Raw genomic sequence first — 20,116 nt, 5'->3', positions numbered from 1 at the left:
TATCCATTTAGAATCTATTCTATTTTTGGACATAAATTTTATCCTAAAATACCCTTACATTTCTATTTAATTACCAAAATACCTAAATATTCTACCCATATTCCCACTTAATTTTCCCCACCCATAATATTTAATTCTTTTCCTTTCCCCATATACCCACTCTCTCACCTCCTTTATCACTCATCATTATCACTCATCTCTCTTACCTTATTTCTTTATTATTTTCTCACTCCTTTATTTATTATAATCTCTTACACCCAATCATTTCTCTTACACCCAATCATTACACTTATACCCATACAAACCAAGATTCCAATTTTCTTAAAAACCACACCAGATTCCAAATGGATACATAAAAAAGAAATGGAGGGAGTAATAAAAAAGAAAAGCAAATTTACTATTGTATCTGATACGGAGTATATGAATACTATACAAGCATTACGCAAGCATTTATGTTAGAAGCTTGTGCTCTTCATAAAGGATTTTAAGAAGCGAAAAAACTCAACATCAAGTATCTTTACATTGAAGGAGACAATCTGATGGTTATCAATGCAGTAAAATGAACTTGAAAAATCCCGTGAAAGCTCCATTTCGTCATTCAAGATATTCTCAAATTTTTCGACACTTGAAATATTAAGCACGTCTATCGAGAAGCTAATCGAGCAGCAGATTGGATAGCAAATAAAATGTTGGTCATTTAGTTAGCAACACTATGTGTATCGAGTCTTGTGCTAGTCCTCGTTTACTTTCCATTTTAGATAGTGATTACTTAGGAGTATCCCTTGTGCGGAGAGGGGATCCTAATGTATTATTCTTCTTACCTTTCAAAAAAAAAAGTTGTAGCAAATGATTGGAATTACATGGGTATTTTAGTATTTATAGCGGTAATTCTAAGCTATTTAGAGTAGGAGCTGAGGCAAGAAAAATACAATGTTGGATATTCAGCTCATGTAGTGTAAATATTTGACTCTTAACATAAATGTTATAAATAGCATGAGGAAGTGAATATCAATAACAATTCTGGAAAATAAAATAATAATATGACATATATGGTAATTCTGTAAATACGTTAAACTTTTACGCCGCAACTTTTTTTAATTATATTTTTATGATTAATTTTCACACTGCTCTAAAGATATCAACGAGTAATGAAAATTAGTACAAATTGATGGTATTGTGATACATTTAAATAGTACAGAGGACCAAAAACGAGTAAATCGGGGGCGAGGTCGGGGGGGTGCCTGGGTAGGCCATGATCCCCCTCCCCCTAAGAATTAGTTATTTCATATATAATTAATGTTGCAAATAAATATATACAACTAAGCTAGTTGAGTTGGTAGCATTTTATTTGGTTTTTTGATGTGTAAGTGTCATGGAGTTTAAGGTTTGAGCTCTAACACTTGTTTTTCTACATTGTATTATGTTATTTTTTAAAATTTATTTCACTCACAAACATTTTATTTTTCATGATTATAAGACATTTTGATGTTATTCGAACGATATAAAGACTGTAAATAACTAAGATCTCGCAAATTGAAAGTCTATTGTTTTATTTTGATACGTACGATGTAGATTGACCCCCTAACAAAAAACGTATGGCTTCGCCCGTGGAGTAAATGGTATTAAGAATGAGACAATGATACCAACAAATGAAATAATGGTACTAAAAAATGAAACAAATGTATCATTATATCTTTTATGATATTTAATTTTTTGGGTCATATCTTCTTCGTGTCGCTCTCTCCTCCTCTCCTTACCGTTTTCTCCATTCTCTCCCTACTTCCCCCCCCCCCCCCGTTCTCTCTCTTCTACTTATGTCCTTTCCCTCTCTCTTTTGTATTTTTTTTGTCCATTAATTTTCTTCTGCGTTGGAAGATCCAACTATTGTTATAGAAATAATTTTCCATCACATAATGTTGCTACGCCAACCTCAAATGTCATACCCCTAATCTATATATATACTATACTAAAAGAGAGGAACTCAATGTGGTGATGACAAATGTCACCACATGATTGGTCCTCTCTTTTAATATAAATTAATTAATAAGATAACATTTTTGTCATATTTAACTTACTTTATTTATTGTAACAATAATGAATATGGAAAAATCGCACAATCTATATTACTGTATATTTCCCATAATGTGCGATGACACTACTATTTACAAAACATGTATCATTTTGAAGATATTATATGAATAACTAATATGGAAAGTTGCTCAGTTATTATCTTCCAAATATTTGGAATATATTATTTGGAAGTTACATAGTATTTGTTTGTCCACAAAATTACTTTTGCAATTTGCAAACAATCATGCTGTGGCTAAATTATTTGGAAGATATTTGATTATATTAAGGTTTTGTGCTGTTTGACTTATTTCAGACAAAATAAGTTTAGAAAGATTCAGTTAGGTTTAATTTAGATAATATAAGTTAAGAAAATTAAGTTTTTTCCAGAATTTTTTTCACACAAAAAGAAGTTATTTCCCGGATAAAATCAGCTTAGATAAGTTAAGATAAGTTCGGTTAAATTCGGATAAGTTCAGATAAATTCAGATAACATAAGTTCAAACCAAATAAATCGAATAGAACATAGCTTAATAGAGAGGATTAATGTGGAGCTGACAACTTCCACTCTTTGATTTCCCTCTCTTTTAATATAAATAATTAATACATCACATTTTTTACTAGGGTAATTTATAATTGTTCTTAAAATTATATTTATTGTGGCCATGTAAGCTCTTTCATAAGAGACTAACTTACATAATTAGAATTCATTAAACTAAATTTCGACCAAATATGTCAAAGAATATTTAAGTCATATATGTTGATATTTAATTTTAACATAATTAGAAACTCTAACAAAGCTATAAAAGATAATAAAAATGCAATACTCTGTAGATTACAAAATTAGAAATCATAACATGATAGAAAGTTTATAACTCATACAGTAATACTCCAAACATGTTAACTTTTCACATAATCTATATCTATATATTATACTGAAAGAGAGAAAATCAATGTAGTGATGACAAATGTCACTCATTGATTCGCCTCTCTTTATTAAACAAAAATAATTAAAATACTTAAATTAAGGAAAAAATATTATTGATTTTCATTATAAATCTTAAATATTATGTTGATAATAAACATATTAAAAATATTTCCCGGCTCTTTTCCCCTTCCTAATTAAACAAATCAATTATACGGAGGATATACTTCAATTCAATACCTTATTACAAAGTATATTTTTAAAAGATATTGTTGCTAAACTAAAAAATATCTTTTATAATTTATGTATTAGTAAATTAGTAAACATGAAATGGTATTACTATGACATACAGATTATATGTCAACGCAACTGATCTGCTTCATATTATGTCCATGCAATTGTACATGCAAAACTAGATATTACGAAAACATTAATTTGTGATATAACATGATAAGATAGGTGAGAATATACATACATATAACTTAGTAAAATTCTAAATTTGTATTTTATTATATTAAGTTCAATTTAAAGTTGATGAATAAGATAAATTTTTAAATTGGTCAATTGAGTTAAGAGGGTGGAGTATGACATTGTTTAATGAATATTTGGTCGAATAAAGTGAGTGAGCATTATAATGTAACATATTTGATCTACTAATAATATATCATGTTATATCATACTTGGGGTAAAGGGGCAAATATGATTTTGAAATTACTAACTCCATAAGTCAACATAGACTTTATAATGGTTATATTTTATAATTAAGGGTTTATATTGTACGTAGTAGTATCGTAAATTATAACAAAATTATTATTAATATGTTTGCAACGACAAAAATAAGTTTTCTATGTTAATGTAAAGGATTGTAATATCACTTATATATAAAATTTCGTGTAAAGTTAACATTTTGATATATAAACCATGCATCACATGCACTTGATATGGGCGAGTCCGGACTTAATTTATTCTAACGAAGAAAGTAAAGATAAATTATTGACTAATATTAACTAATAAATGGAGATTTAGCGTTAGTGAACAGATATGAGGATAACATGTACCATGCCACCTTGGTGATGGGGCGAGTTTAAATTATTGGATTGAAAACCCTCACCCTCACCCAATTCTAATTATGTATGTCAGATATTTTCATCAATATTATAGCGAATAAAAATAATTTTAATAATAAACTTATGTCAATATATTCAAAAGATAGATGAAAGACAAAGTGACTTATTTAACGAATATAGGGACGAAAGATTGTCAATGGGGCAAGTTTTTTTTGGGAGATAAGCCCGCGCATCCGCACTTGGTGGGAAGGGTGGAGGAAATTTGGTGTGACGGGGTTAAAAAGTTGTACTCGCCGCGGGTGACGGGAAGAGGATGCATGAATTTTTATTAGCCCCGTCCGCTTCTCTTATCCTTCAACTAATTTATTGTGAATCTTTAAAAAAAAATACTAACCTACATATTATAATGTGTTGTTTATTTACTCAATTACTCTAACCAGACAACCAAATTGTAGAAGTCTCTAGAATAGAGTTTTAAAATTCAAAGTTCTCTTACCTACAAAAAATGTTGATTTTAGGGGTGGGTTTGAGGCCGGTGTAGATACACGGGAGGGTGATTGAACGGGGATGAATTTTATTGTTTACCCTTCAGGAAAGGGATTGGGTGGGGTGGCCCAATTGGTACTATTGTTCCTATCGTGGGTGGCAAGGAGGGGGATAAGATCTTAGGTGGTTACGAGTGTGGAGGCCCCTCCCCGCCTCAAAGTCATCTATATCTGAATAAAGTAAATGGTGGGGGTATGTGTTAAGTGATCGGATAATGAGGTAGTTAATAAGGATGAATTTTATTTCGTATCTCATAATTAATACGAGCAGGAATGGGATTGGATTTGGTACTATACCTACAGTTGGTGGAGGGGATAAAAAATTTACCCTTGTACGGTTGTGGAGGCTTCACCCGCTTCAAAGTCATTTATAGTCGAATAAAATAGATGGACGGTGGGAGTGTTAGAGGAGTATGACTACCGAAGTATAGGGAGAATGAGAATAATTTTTTATTTGACACAGGTGATGAGAGGGGACGAAAACAAACATATCTTTGTACCCTTATTTTTAATTTTTTTTTTTTAATAAATAAGACATTGTACGAATGGGGCAACAACATATTTTATTATATTTTATTCATCATTAATTTTTAAATAGAAAAATATTTATAAGCTCTGTTTTTTATTATAGATTGTCTGCAACTGCAACTTAGATTTCATGCAAATTTAATATTAGGATTATAAACCGTGCATCGCACGGGCATTATACTAGTTACTTACTACCCCAACGAGATGCGGATGAAGTGTTTTTTGATAACCATTACTAATTTGCAAAAACATAACTTTTTGTTTGGTGGATACTCTAGACTTTTAAATTTTAATGCCCTTAAACTCCTCCAATAATACTTGTATGAGTTTTGTTAATTGTTATACGTTTTACTAATATCTTTTAGTAATAAAACTAGTTTGTGGTCCAGGTGATGCCCCGATTTTTTTATTTTTTTACATAGACTGGCGATGCCGCCGTTGCTACTTTGAATAATTAAAATTCGAAATTCTTCTTAAGACCAATATTTGACCAAAATACATGTTAGTCCATAAAAGTGAAAAGATTCATTAAATTCATCAACTACACATGTATACTACATCATCTAACATGCGAAGTAATTTTTTCAATTATATGATCTTACAATTTGTTTAAATTTATTTTCTAATGGTAGTATATACTTCAAATTAACTAGTTGTTGGACCGTGCGCTAGCGCGCACGGTCCCCCAAGTTATAAAAATTATTTCGTAAAAATGCTAATAAAAGATAACCGCTAAACTATAATCATAAATACGTTTACAATTAGTTGTTATCGGTAGTTTGGAGGCACAATAACAAGCTAAAAGGTGTATCGGTATTTATTTGAATATGAGGATTCAAACTCCTCCATGCTCCTCAAAAAGACACAACCACAGTACCTATAGTACCAAAATAATATGATTTTGGAAGCAATGCAACATATATAGCTAGAGTTTGCTTGAAAAAAGGATACATACATAGCCATTAAACACATTTTTGCCAAGGATTTACCTTACACAGTTTGCATGGTAATGAGAACGCCTCCTAACAAGTCTAATAAGTTCAAAAAATTCATAAAACCCCGCACAATACATGGACTATAATTGTGCAACTATAAAGACACGGTTATTGATATGATTAAGTGATTGAATTTCCCAAACAAAATTTTGTCAAACATTATTCTGTATATTCTTTCCCCTTTCCTTTGAAAATGTAGGATTTCCTGCATGACTATTGACTCCCTCCATGGCTCCATCACCAATAAAAATTAAAAGAATAGAGAAAAATAACAAATGCCTCGATTCTTGGGAGGCTTGCATCGTTAGAGGGAAGCTCTGGCTCAAAATTGAGTTTACATCTTCATCCTGGACACACAATTGAACACCTCAAATAAGTTGCAGTAACAATTTCGCCAATTTCATGGTAGCATTAGTTCTTTCATAGTATGGATCGCCAACTATTCAGAACTTAACTATCAGACTTTGGCTTGTAAATATAAAAGGAAAATGACCATGTTTGATAGAGTGTAACAACAATATTGTCCTCCACATTAAATAGTATTGATTCAATGGGGAAAACCAACTATCTAAACATTATCTTGATTCAACGGGAAAAACAACCATCTAAAAAATATCTCCATAAGATTTGCAGAAGTAAGAAATAGACCTGAAATAGTTGAGAAATATCCAGACTGGTAAGGTTTAATATTACAATGGACAGTTGAATGATTTTAATTAAATTATCATATTTGTCACTTAGATTTGGCTTTACTTTTTGGCTGAACTGAGCAAGCATGACATGACGTAGATGTGGCGTCCAATAAAATGCAACACATGCCAAAAAAATGGCATTTACAACAGAGCCCAAATACCTTGTTCCATGATAGAAATTCTAAGCTATATAAAAGTGGGAGAGATAAGGGAGGGAGAAGGAAACATCGTGCAAGAACATTCCCAATGCTTATCCTTTGTGTTCTGGTTCCCTTTGGAAAGAGATAGGTGGAAAAGTGAGGAATAGATCGAAATAGGTTAGATGTACCCATAAAAGATGAATCCGTATAACACACCCTTAAAAAAATGGTTATGGATAAATTAATCCTTGAACCATAGTTGATAGATCTTGACAAAGAAAACAAAGTGAATGTATTATGTTTATATTTATACAAAAAGTCGTAGCAATGAGAAAGGAGATAAGAATTGTTATTAAGACTTATTTAGTGTTGCTTTTTCTTCCGTGATTTGCAATTTTAAGACACCTTGCTATGCCTTCATACTTTTACAGACATATTGAACAATTTTGACAGGTGGGAAGACTTCATTGTACTGACACATTTAAGGACACATCATATTTCTGGGTTACCTGGCTTCCATATAGACTTATGGATCAAATGAGCATATTTTACCTTATCAACCATGCTTTAAAAGGAAATATAGGTCAATGCAAGTGCTATAGTACTAATCAGCACATGCAGTTTAAACTAAGAATAAATGATGTTATATTAAACTGACAGGAAAGAACGTCCATAATGAAGTCGTATGGTTCTTACTAAATGACAAATGCCTTAGAATTTGTGTTGAGATAAGCAGTGGAAGATGAAACATGAAATAGTCACGAAACCAGTTTACCATTTTTCATACATAAGCATCATAGAGGACACCATCAGCAACCCATATCAATGGACCAAGATTCTAGGATAAGCAGCCCCATCAATATCCCTGAGAAATCATAAAAGAATGAGATTTGACAGTGCACCAAAGAACTGCTATAGTGCACAAAATTAACACACCCATCAGCATCCAATACTGGATACTCTATACTCTGTTGGATCGACTTGCTTTCGTACCAAATACGTAATATTCACATGTTTACAATAACATGGCCTAAGTAAGTAGAGCACTCATAGGGCATTGTACACATTTTGTAAAATAAAGCAGATATACTAAATAGTCTCAAGGACTCTCAACTAATTACATCATGTGGTAGGTCCGAGATTTTGGTTCTGCTTTGATTATACTATCAATTACTTACATTATGTGTAGTCTTCCCACGTTCATCACTTAACTTTCGGAACTCACTGTTGTTACTAAAAAAGATCCAACAAATGACTGTCAGTTTGTCACCTTTTTCATTTTATTCCAAACTCAATTTGGCTAATTACCTTTATACAATGTTATAAAAGTACCTTTTGAGTCTTTGACAATAAACTTTACAGAGTACATACTCTCTTTGTCCCCTATTTGTTTACCCCGTATTCTATTTTAATCCGTCCCTTAAAAATTACCTTATTTCTTCATATAGTAATAGGTCCCCACCATTTACCTCACTTGTATACACTGTAAACGTTAAAAAGACAATATTACCCCCCTATCCTTGCAAAATTTAGCTCAACCCTTAATAAAGCACATTTTACCTATGACCTATGGGGCAAACAAATAGGGACGGGGGAGTAAGAACTAAGAGAAGATGAAAACTTCGGCAATAAACTTTTGAAAAAGGAATAGAGATGGTTGAACTTACAATCCACTTAGAATGTTAATTGTGTCATATACGAACAGTTGCATAGCTCTATAGGTTCCACAGCAATTCAAACACGCAGAATCCTACTAAAAAAAATTCATGAATCCTATGTTTTTCATAGCCTAATAGATAATTAATCAAGAAAAAATCACTGAACTTATTTTGAAAGTCCACTTCCAACTATAAACAAGGGGACAAACCATCCTCAAAAGACACAAAGACCTTATCCCCAATCAGCAAAGAAATCCTCTTGCAAAATTGCTTATGCTTCTCCTCAACAAAGCTCCTATACTTAATAGTCTGTAACAAACAGTTGCAGGAGCCAGTTGAAGGGAAATCCAATTGCAAATTATTTTTCTTCTCCACGACAAAGTTCTTATACTTACTAACACGAAGTTGCAGGAGTCAGTTGTAGGTGGACAAAGAAACAATGCTTTTTTAGAATGGAAATATATCAACAAGGAGGCAACCAATGTTACTCTTTCAAATCATTAACTTAGGAAATGCATCAAATGTCAGCTATATTTATTTATTTTCTAAAGAAAGGCCTAACACTCACTCCATAAATCACCCTGTGATTCCAAATTAGCAAGTGGGGAAATGGGAAGCAAAGCATTTCAATGCACGATGGATGAAAACCCAGTAATGTATATACGGAGTACAAAAAATTTCTTCGCGTCGAGCTCTATTTCACTATTTCTCTTGGAATCATCCTTACTACTCCGGCAAGTGCAGGAGTTAAGAGACTTAAGGTGTTTGTTGGATTTTTTTTATAAAAGATCATCATGTACAATTCTCAACTTCTGAAAAATATTCAACTAAAAGAGTATTTATTCTCAGATGAGGTTGTTACAAACAAACCAATATACCCTAGTAACCCAACAATGGAGGGAGCTTGTTTAACTACATCAGGACGACATTGTAGCTTTTAGTCTTAGATAGTTTGATGTTGTTTGTAAGATAAAATAATCAATCTAATACATTAATGGTAACAACCTGACACCGAGTAGTTCTTAAACATAATATTCCCCAACTCATTACAAGGGGGTAGAGAGTAAGTATAAAATTAAATAGGCAATAGAAAAATCACTCAGAATAATATGACTAATAAGATTAGAATACTCGGGGATAAAGCACACAGTAAACCCCCCTCGTAAGCCTCACTTAATTTTTCTCTAAATCAGTAAATCTTAAAACAACAACCAATAAGTTCCATATAAATAAGTGATTATTAGCTCAACTTGTTACCAACCCAACAACAATTTCGATCAATTCAATAATACCCCGATTTACCAAATTCAAATATAATAAAATTTAACAAATACATACATTGATTCATGAACATACAACTTTATTAATAATAAAAATCAATTCAAGAATTAATTCGAAATAAAAAAGAAAATAAATTAACCTGTTTTTTTCTTGGAAATTCTCATTGATCTTGTAGCCACCTCTTTCATTGGTGTTGCTTGCGCCAGCTTTACTTTTCTGGAGCTACCACCTTCGCTAATTCTTCTCTCCTTCCATTCAAAAGGCCACCAAATTATCTAAACTTTAATTCAGGCAAAAATGTGATTTGAAAAAGCAAGCCTAAATTCACTTTAATCAAAGAAGTAAATATCACCACTTTGTGTTACCATCTCTCATGGTGGTAGACATTCTTAGGTGGGTTATCTCACTGTATTATATAACTATTATGTGGTTAGGACTTTTGAATATGGCTTTCCCAACCTGTTCATATCTAATGCTCAAGGTATACGTGGGAAACATGTTGCTATCTTAGCATCATTCAGTTCCCCTGGCGTAATATTTGAGCAACTGTCAGTGATATATGCTCCGTTTCAAATTCCGCAATCAAATTCAGTTGATTCCTCAACAGAAAGACATTACTTACATAAACCCCAGACACCTTATCTAAAAAATCAAGACCTCATTCATATTAAAATTTACAGTACAATGCAAATTGTAGTCCTATATTTCTCTCAATAGCTTGGTGTACGACCAAATTTCACAAACATTGAAACACAAATGAATTACAAAGCTCAAATTACATTACTAAAACAGTAAATCGTCAACAACATTAAAAATGAAATGAGATTATAAACAAAAGAAGGAAACTTACAATTCTTCTAATAAGTTAGAACCCAGATAAAGAAAAGTGTAATCCCCTCATCTCTCTGTCTCTCGCCTTATGCAGTACTCCGTAGAATTTTAGAGGAGCGGTTGAATGATTCGGTCACGATATTTTGAATTAACTGTGCAATAAACAAATAATAATTATAATAATTAGCAAATAAATTGTATATGTTAAATAGGAAATTTGGAGGCAGGTGCTTATCAAAAACTTACGAAAATTGGGATAATTGGTGTTATTCATCCTCTTTGGCTGACTTTTGAAAAATTTAAGGAAGTTTAGAAATCCCTAATTTGATTTTTGAGTAAAGATCCTTAGAAATTACAAAATGAAATCCTTGATGAGAATAAAAACATACCTTAATGTCACCATTCTTTGAAACATTACTGACTTCAATTCGCATAAATCTCCATAACTTGAATTCAAGAAGGAAGCCGTGACAATGAATTGAGGATTTCTGCAAATTCTCGCCATTTAATGCTACAACAGATGTCTCATTTATCTTTCTGGATATATTTTCCCCAAATTAACAAAAAAAAGCAGAATTAATCAACAAATAAAACAATCTAATAAACTAATATCGAAAAAATTAACTACCATATATATAGAAAAGGGCGAATAAGAGAGATACCTATCTTTGATACCTCGCACGGGGTGAAGAGCTCGCCATGGAATTACTTCTCAGGTTCCATTCCTTTCGTACTTCTACTAAACCCCGAAAATCAAAACCCTAAATTTCAAGAACTCTACATAAATCCTAAATCCGACCATTAAACCTATTCTTTCGATAATGAAACTAAGAAAACTTGACATAAATGGTTGATGGAGATGATAATATTTAAGAGATCTCACCATTCTTGTCGCGATGAAGCCTTGATCGGGAGAGAGAGAGAGAGCAGCAGCAGAGAGGAGTAGGGTAGAACAATGAAGGAGAGAGGAAGAAGAACGGAGAGGAGAGAGAAATGGTGGCGGAGGAGATTGGAGTGAGAGGTAGGGTTTGACGAAAAATCATCCAAGAATCAGGGGTGAAAGAAAGAAGAACTGAAGAAGGGAAGCAGGGAGGAGGGAGCGTGGGATGATCAGTAGAAAAGAGTGCACGTGGCACAATCAAGAAAGAATGGCAAATGAGTAATAAAGAGTTATAGGTGGGGGTAAAATTGGCAGCACACTATTGCTGCAATAGTAATTTGAAGTTTGTATGTTTTAAAGTGTTAGGATAAACACCAAATTAAATATACGGATTTTTCATGAAATACCCCTGAGTTTTTGCAAAATTCACCAAATGCCCCTCGACTTTCAGAAATTCATCAAATGCCCTCCACTTTTTAACAAATACACTAGATACCCTTATTTATAAACTTAATACACAAGATGCCCTTAATAACGGTTTTCCGTTAGCTCCGTTAACTTTTCCTTAACTAACTAATTAATCTAATTAACTACCCGTTAAAAAAAATCTAACTGCCAACCTACCACTAACCTTCCTCATAAGTCATCCCTTTTATTTTAATTTCCCTTTCTCCTTCTTTCATGGATGCCTAATCCCTATCTTCTACTTCCCTCAGTTCCCGAGCTTCGTCTCCTCTCTCCCTTTCAAATTTGAAAATAAAAAATCAAAATAATCCCTCACAAATTCAGTGAACATATGGAGCCTCTCCAATTCCAATTCCCATGCAACTTCCTTCTATTTCCTCCTCCACCACCTCTCTCCAATGGCGCTCTTCCACCGCATTTCCCCCAATTGTAATAACCCATATTTTTAGGCATTTTATTATTCATTTTATGCATTTTTTTAATATATATTTAATATTCAAATATTTTGGAGGGAAAATATTCAAATTTCTTAGAGGGAATATTATTTTCAAAACTGAGTTTAAATTATTTTTTTCGGATTTTATTAATTCCTAATTCTATTAGGAATCAATTTTGGAGAAAAAGAGTTTTAATCAACTTAAAATTATTTTATAAATCCAAAAATTATGTTTAGTATTTTATAAAATCAGTCTTATATGATAAGATATTTATGAGAATATATTTCGGATTTATTTTGGAAAAATAAGATAATTCTATTTAAAATTGGATTTAAAGAGTTTTACCAATTCAAAATTCCCTAAAAATCCGAATTCTTTGAGATAAATTCTGAAAATTTCAAGATAAATCTTAATTCATTATTCAAGCCTCTGTTTAAAATTTCGTGAATTTATATTTTGTATTTTTATTTTAAACGATTTTACTCTAAACCGAATATCACCAAAATCATGATTAGATTCAGAATCCTATCATAACTTAAACACCAACCACGTCCATACCCCTTAGGGTTCCATTCTAACCCTAACCCTAATCCTATACCTATAATACAAACTTTTGTAAAAGACGGTCTTACAGGAAAGACCAACCTTATCCAATACTCGCGGGTCAATTCAAACGGATACGGGTCAGCGCGGGTTTTTAATTTTCGGGTCATATAAGAACAAATTTTCCACTCCATAATTCATTTTCTCTCTCCTCAAAATGCGTCTTCCCTCTCTCTCTCCTCTAAAACTCTCGCCTCTCTCTCTCCTCCAAATCTCGGGCACCTCCTCACCGCCGTCTCCGTCGCCTCCTCGCTGCCTTCTCCATTTTCTTCGACCTCCTTTGCCGACATCAAGGTTTTTGAAGCTGAATGAGGCTACGTAGGTCAAGGTGCGGCGGTGAATTTTAACCCGTGAAAGTCCCTCGCCGGCGTAAGTGGCGATGTAACAGATCGGGGGTGTGAGGTGATGTTCTGTCGCCATTCGATGATGTTGAGAATTTTGCCTCCTTGCCGCCGCCGCCATCGGAGGTTAGGGTTTTTCGAACTTCATCTCTCTCCTTCATTCATCTTTGATTTAAGATTCTTCATCTTTTCGAATACGCGCGTCTTCTTCTAATATTCTTTTCCATTAGTTCTTCGGATCCATTAGCATGATTTGATTTTGGTTTCGAATTTGTTTCTGATTTGATTTTGGTTTGTGGCGTTGAATGCGGCGTTTCCTCCTTTTGTAGATCGAAGAAATGAATATATGATGGGCAGGAGATGAATCCTTGTTCTACTCTGTTTCTGACGTTGTTCTTCTAGTCTGGCTGGAGGTCGCCCCTGATTTTCGTCGCCGGAGCTGCTTCTGCTGTTGTCGTGGCTGCTGTTGATGTTGTTGGTTGTTGGTGATGTTTTAATTTCGGTTTAGTTATAATATTCATGGTTTTAGTTAAGAAATGTATTGTTTTAGTTATATTTAGTTATGAAATGAAATTTTTTTAGTTGCGGTTTTTTGTCAATTATTATTTCAGTTATATTTTTGTTGTATTTAGTTAAGAAATAAATAGTTTTATTTATTTATTATCTTATTTTAGAATAATTTCGTTTTATTTTGTTACATTTAGTTTAATTTTGTTACATTTAGTTAAGAATAAATTTAGAATTTTGAAATTTTAGTTTTAGTTAAGATATTCTTAGTTATAGTTTAGATTCTTTTGGTTTTAGTTACGATTTTCTTGGTTTTAGTTAGGAATGTTTGATTTTTAGTTATGTATTTACGAGTTTTAGATAACGAATTTCAGAGTTTTAGTTAAGATTTAAATTTTTAAGCAATGAAATTAATTAGTTAAGAAATATAATGAATTAGTTAACTAATGTAACTAATTAGTTAAGTTCTGGAACTAATAAGTTTACATATATATATAAAAAATGTATTTGTAGCTTGAAATTCAATTAGTTAATTATTGGAACTAATTAGTCAAGCGATGAAATTAATAAGTCAATTATTTAAGTATTTGGATCAATTAGTTAAGCATTGAAGCCAATTAGTCAACCATTGGAACTAATTAGTTAAGCACTGAAACCAATAACTTTACAGATATGAAGAAAGTATTTGCTAAGCCTGAAAATCAAATAGTTTAGTTATTGTACCAATTAGTTAAGCCTGAAATTCTATTAGTTAAGCAATAGAATCAATTAGTTAAGCAATAAAATCAATTGGTTAAGCAATAAAACCAATTAGTTAAGCAATGAAACGATTTAGTTAAAGCAATTAAACAAATGGAACCAATTAGTTAAGCGTAAAATTCAATTAGTTAAGCCTAAAATTCAATTAGTTAAACAATGGATCCAATTAGTTAATCAACTGAACCATTTTAGTTAAAGCAGCGGAACGATTTAATTAAATCAATAGAACAAATTAGTTAAACAATGGAACCAATTAGTTAAGCCAGAAATTCAATTAGTTAATCAATTGAACCAATTAGTTAAACCTAAAATGCAATTAGTTAAGCAACGGAACCAATTAGTTAAGCCTGAAATCCAATTAGTTAAGCAACGAAACCAATTTAATTTAGCACTAAAACTAATTATTTAAGCAATAAAAAAAAGTATTTATTAACCTTAAAATTCAATTAGTTAAACAATAAAACCAATTAGTTAACCAATTAAAACAATTAGTTAAGCGTAAAATTCAATTAGTTATCAATTAGTTAACCAATGAAATTCAATTAGTTAAACAATAAAACCAATTAGTTAACCAATGAAAAAAATTAGTTAAGCGTAAAATTCAATTAGTTAAGCCTGAAATTCAATTAGTTAAACAATGGATCCAATTAGTTAATCAATTGAACCAATTAGTTAAACCTAAAATGCAATTAGTTAAGCAACGGAACCAATTAGTTAAACAACGAAATCAATTAGTTAAGCAATGAAACCAATTAGTTAAGCCTAAAATTCAATTAGTTAAGCAACGAAACCAATTTAATTTAGCACTAAAACTAATTAGTTAAGCAATAAAAAAAAGTATTTGTTAACCCTAAAATTCAATTAGTCAATAAAACCAATTAGTTAACCAATGAAAACAATTAGTTAAGAATTATCGTGTTTTAGTTAAGATTAAATATAATCTTAACTAAAACATCATTATTCTTAACTAAAACAAATATAATCCTAACTATAACAAAATAATTTTTAACTAAAACCAATTCAATGTGACTAAAAGCAAATGTATAGTAAGTTCGTAACTAAACCAATTTTTTTAAACCTAAGACGATATTATACTTAACTGAATATAACAAATATATAACTAAAACAACAAATGACTTAACTAAATATAATTATTAAATTAATACAAAATTTGATAGACTTTACTTTGCATACAACTATAGACATTTTAGTATTTTACAATCATAGATGCAAATTACAAAATGCAAGTGCTGTTCCAATTGCTGAGGACTGCAGAGAGTTTTTTACAATTGCTGTTCCATACGGCCAAATCAAACATATAACAAGGAACTCTAGAAGATCATTGACTATTATTAGTGTTGTTTATCTTTATCTCAATAAGCTCGTTAAACAGTTGGCGACAAATTGGGCACTTGTTTGATTGTAGCCTCAGCTCTTGGGCACATACACTGCAAATAGAATCATAAATTAGTCAAAGAAAAGAACAAAAGATACAACAAAGAAAAGACTTGTGAAAAAACTTTTACTCTCGATCTACAATCTAAAGCAGCTCCTTATACCAAATGCCAAGACTGGCTAGGAAGAAATAATGCAGTCTTCAGACAGCAACTAATGGATCCAAAGGAACTTATGGTCATCAAAAACCATTGGATTCACAGATGGAACATGGAACACAGGCCATATACCAGACCACCCCACAAATAAGCCAGAGTTGGATCTCAATCATTATTGATGGAGCATGGGAAAAACCGACACATAAAATCAAGAGCAGCAACAGCATGGATCATTAACAAGAATAGAGTAACAATTACTAAAGGAGCACATATGTGGGCGGCAACTCCCCTTCAAACAGACAGAAGCAACGACTTTACTACTAGGGATACATCAAGCGAAGACTTATGGAAATCAAAAGGTGCCGCTCAAGGACTGCAACAATTTAGTTACAGCATTACAACAACCTGGATAATTTTATTGACAAATTTTCCTTACTATTTGCAAATTGTATTAGGACCTGATTACACACAGCTAGGTGAATCACACATAAGCACCACAAAGCTTAACTAAACAATGAAAAATCAAAACTAAATATGACAATGCATTCACTAATTCACATTGAAAACTAAACACATCAAAAACATAACTAAATTTGAGAAATCCTTAACTAATTTGATTCATAACTAAGCATGCCACATACTAGAGTACCACAAATCCAAACTAAAATTAACAAGAGATAACTAAAATGTAAATTTGATCAATAATTTCATGCGTACTGGAATGAATAATTTCAACAAAATCAGCGCAATTAAGAGAACTATGTATATGCGAAGGAACTGAAACACTAGATCTGTGAATTGAGTGTGAAATTGAATATGAAAAATATACTTACACAATCTCAAAGAAAGCGAAACGGTTGGGCTTTCCGTCCGGTATATTTCGTGCCATTGTTGTCGAGGTAGAGTGCGGATTTAGGATAGAGGAAGTTTGAAGTTGCAGAGTTTGTTCACCGGAACCCTAGATCTGAAGCTCTTCCATGTGAGGCGGCGGAAAAGCTTCCAAAGAGGCGGAGGGTTTGAGGAGGGAGAGAGATCGCCGATGGCTTTGAGAAGTTAAAGAAGTCGGCGGAGAGATCGACGAGGTGACCAGGACAGTCGGAATCCATGTCGTAAATGAAGTTAGCCGGAGATTGAGGAAGGAGAATGAGAGTTTTTAGGGTTTTGAAAGGGACGGCGACGAGTACAACGACGGCGAAGAGGGGACGATGACGGCTGCAAAGATGGGACGGTGAGGACGGACGGCGGCAGCAAAGAGGTGACGAGTCGACGGCGTGCCGAGTTTTGGAGGAGAGAGAGAGGCAGAGAGCTTTGGAGGAGAGAGACTGAGAGCAAGAGTTTAGAGAAGCGTTTGCAGAAAATGAGAGAATAGTGAAAAATAACCTACTTATACCGCGCGTGAAGTTACGCGCGCGTGATATTTTCACTCGGTCTTTCCTACACGCGCCTATAAGGCGGTCTTACCGAAAAGTTACTGTACCTATAAATACCCCCTACTTCATTCATCATTCCTCACGCCAAAAGTTGAGAGCTTTCCCAAGCCCGCTCTTAAACTTCTTCTCCCTCTTTGGCTCTAAACCTTCTTACCTAAAACCCTTATACAACCACCAAGACACCCCCGTCTTGCACTCCTTGCCGCCGACGTCTAACTTTTGGTGTCGTGACTTCAACACCCCAATTGTTTTCAAAGCCTTCTTTTTTTTACGGTCAGTTTTTACCATTTAAACTCTTCTAAATTAATGCCGTAATTTTTAAAAAAGTATTTTTAAACCATGAGTTCGAAATTTTGATTTATAATACTATTATTATGAATGCATAACTCATGAATTAAATTTAAGTCCATTAGATTTATTTTTATTAATTTAATTGTTTAATCATGAATTAATTAGGGTTTTATTTATTAATTGTTAGGAACTCGTGAGTGATCCGTAGCAGGATCAAACTAATATTTGTGTGAGGTGTTATTTAATCAAGGTACGTGTATGTGGCTAGATTAATATATGAATGAAATCTATGTATGGTTCGATTATTAACTTCAAATTATTAATTGTTTTCAAATTGAAAATTGTGAATTAGTGATTTTGAATTGTTTCTTGATTTGTGAAAATTGTTTGAGGCTTTTTGAAAGGTTAAATATTTTTCTTGATTTTAATATGATGATGGATTTGTTCAAGTGGTGTTTGAAATAGTTTGTTTGGTTTTGATGAGTTATAAATCTTTATTTCAAAATACGTTGTTTTCTTTAAAAATAAATTTGATTAAATAAAAGGAGGATTGTTGGTTTATCATATGGTTGGAACTGTATGGTCTTTCATGACATTATTGTACTTTTATAAAGTCTCAAGGTGGAATGGATTTCATGGAACTTTTATGTTCATACGCATCACTTGTTGTGTAAGTCGAGGGTCACTTGTTGACTATTATTTTGGTTAGTACCCCAATGTATAGATTTGTGATGGAATACTAGCTTGGGGGTGTGCACATTTAGGAAGGAAGGGGAGATAAGAAGAGGTGTTTGATTTTCATATTCTAATTGGAATCTATTTTTGGAAAGTTCCTACTTTTGGAATATTGTTATATTTGGAAAGTTTATACATTGGGAATATTTCTTTTCGTGGAATGTTTCTATTTTTGGAAAGTTTCTATTTTGGAAATCTTAATTCTTGAAATGTTTATACTTTTGGAAAGTTACTATTTATGGAAAGCTACTATTTATGAAAAGTTACTATTTATGGAAAGTTACTATTTATGGAAAGTTACTATTTTTGGAAAATGAATCTTCTATGATTTCAAAAGCAATTTTGAATTAAATGGTTTGTGAAAGTATGTTCAACTATATATAAATGTTTTACATGTCTTGCATATATTCGTACTTAGCTAGCTTTTGCTAACCCGTATTTCCTATTTGTTTTGGCTTGGCCCTGTTCACCTTTCGGTGAGCAGTTTTCAGGAACTTGATGTGATGATGTGACATGCTTGCATACGGGATTAATGGAGAGTTAACTAGTTAGGATTTATTTTTCTAAGTTGGTTTCATTTGTGAGTTCAGATTTTAGTATTTAAATTTCAAGGGTTTATCGAATACACACTATTATTATTTCGATTATTATTATTCAATAAAGAAAAGTATTTGAGTTATTCCGCTGCATTAGTTGAGTTAATTAGCCTTTAACGTAATCACGTGGCGGTAAAACTCCTAAGTTTCTCTCAAGATTGGTCTTATTTAATTAAAGGTTATTTAAAAAAAAAAAAAAATTGGGGGTGTTACACCAATTCTCGCCGGAAACTTACCATAATTTCCGCCAAAATATGCAATTTGAATCTGAGTCATAATCAAGCATATATCATGAATCAGTGATTTGATCTCGTGGAATAAGTTTTTTTTTCAATTAGTTAGATAAAAAATGGAGGAATGACCGAAGAATTAAGGGGGAAGGAGAGAGATTGGGCGGCGGCGATTGATCTTCAGATTTCATTGGTGAGGAGAGCCGGAAGAATTAAGGGGGAGGAGAGAGATTAGGCGGCGGCGAAATCACATCCCAACTTCACACAAACAAGTACTCAGCCCAGATCCCATCCCACGTGAATTAAAATCCTCCAAAATCTGTAATTTTCCTTGTTAGGTTATGATACATATGACAATTCATAAATCATGCGGAAAAAACCATGAAGCCAGGAAAGCATATTATTTACACATAATCATTTAGCATAGAATAGATGCATACGTGTTGTAGCGTGCCTTCCCTAGCTGCGCCCGAACCGAACAAGAACAATTCTTTAGGACTCCAAATGTAGTCCCTCCGTAGATAGTCCACAGTACGTCCGGATCCGCCTCAAGTTAGACC

The sequence above is a fragment of the Spinacia oleracea genome, chromosome 1, assembly GCF_020520425.1.
Source record: "Spinacia oleracea cultivar Varoflay chromosome 1, BTI_SOV_V1, whole genome shotgun sequence".
NCBI classification, from domain to species: domain Eukaryota; kingdom Viridiplantae; phylum Streptophyta; class Magnoliopsida; order Caryophyllales; family Amaranthaceae; genus Spinacia; species Spinacia oleracea.
This window is presented reverse-complemented; position numbering follows the sequence as displayed.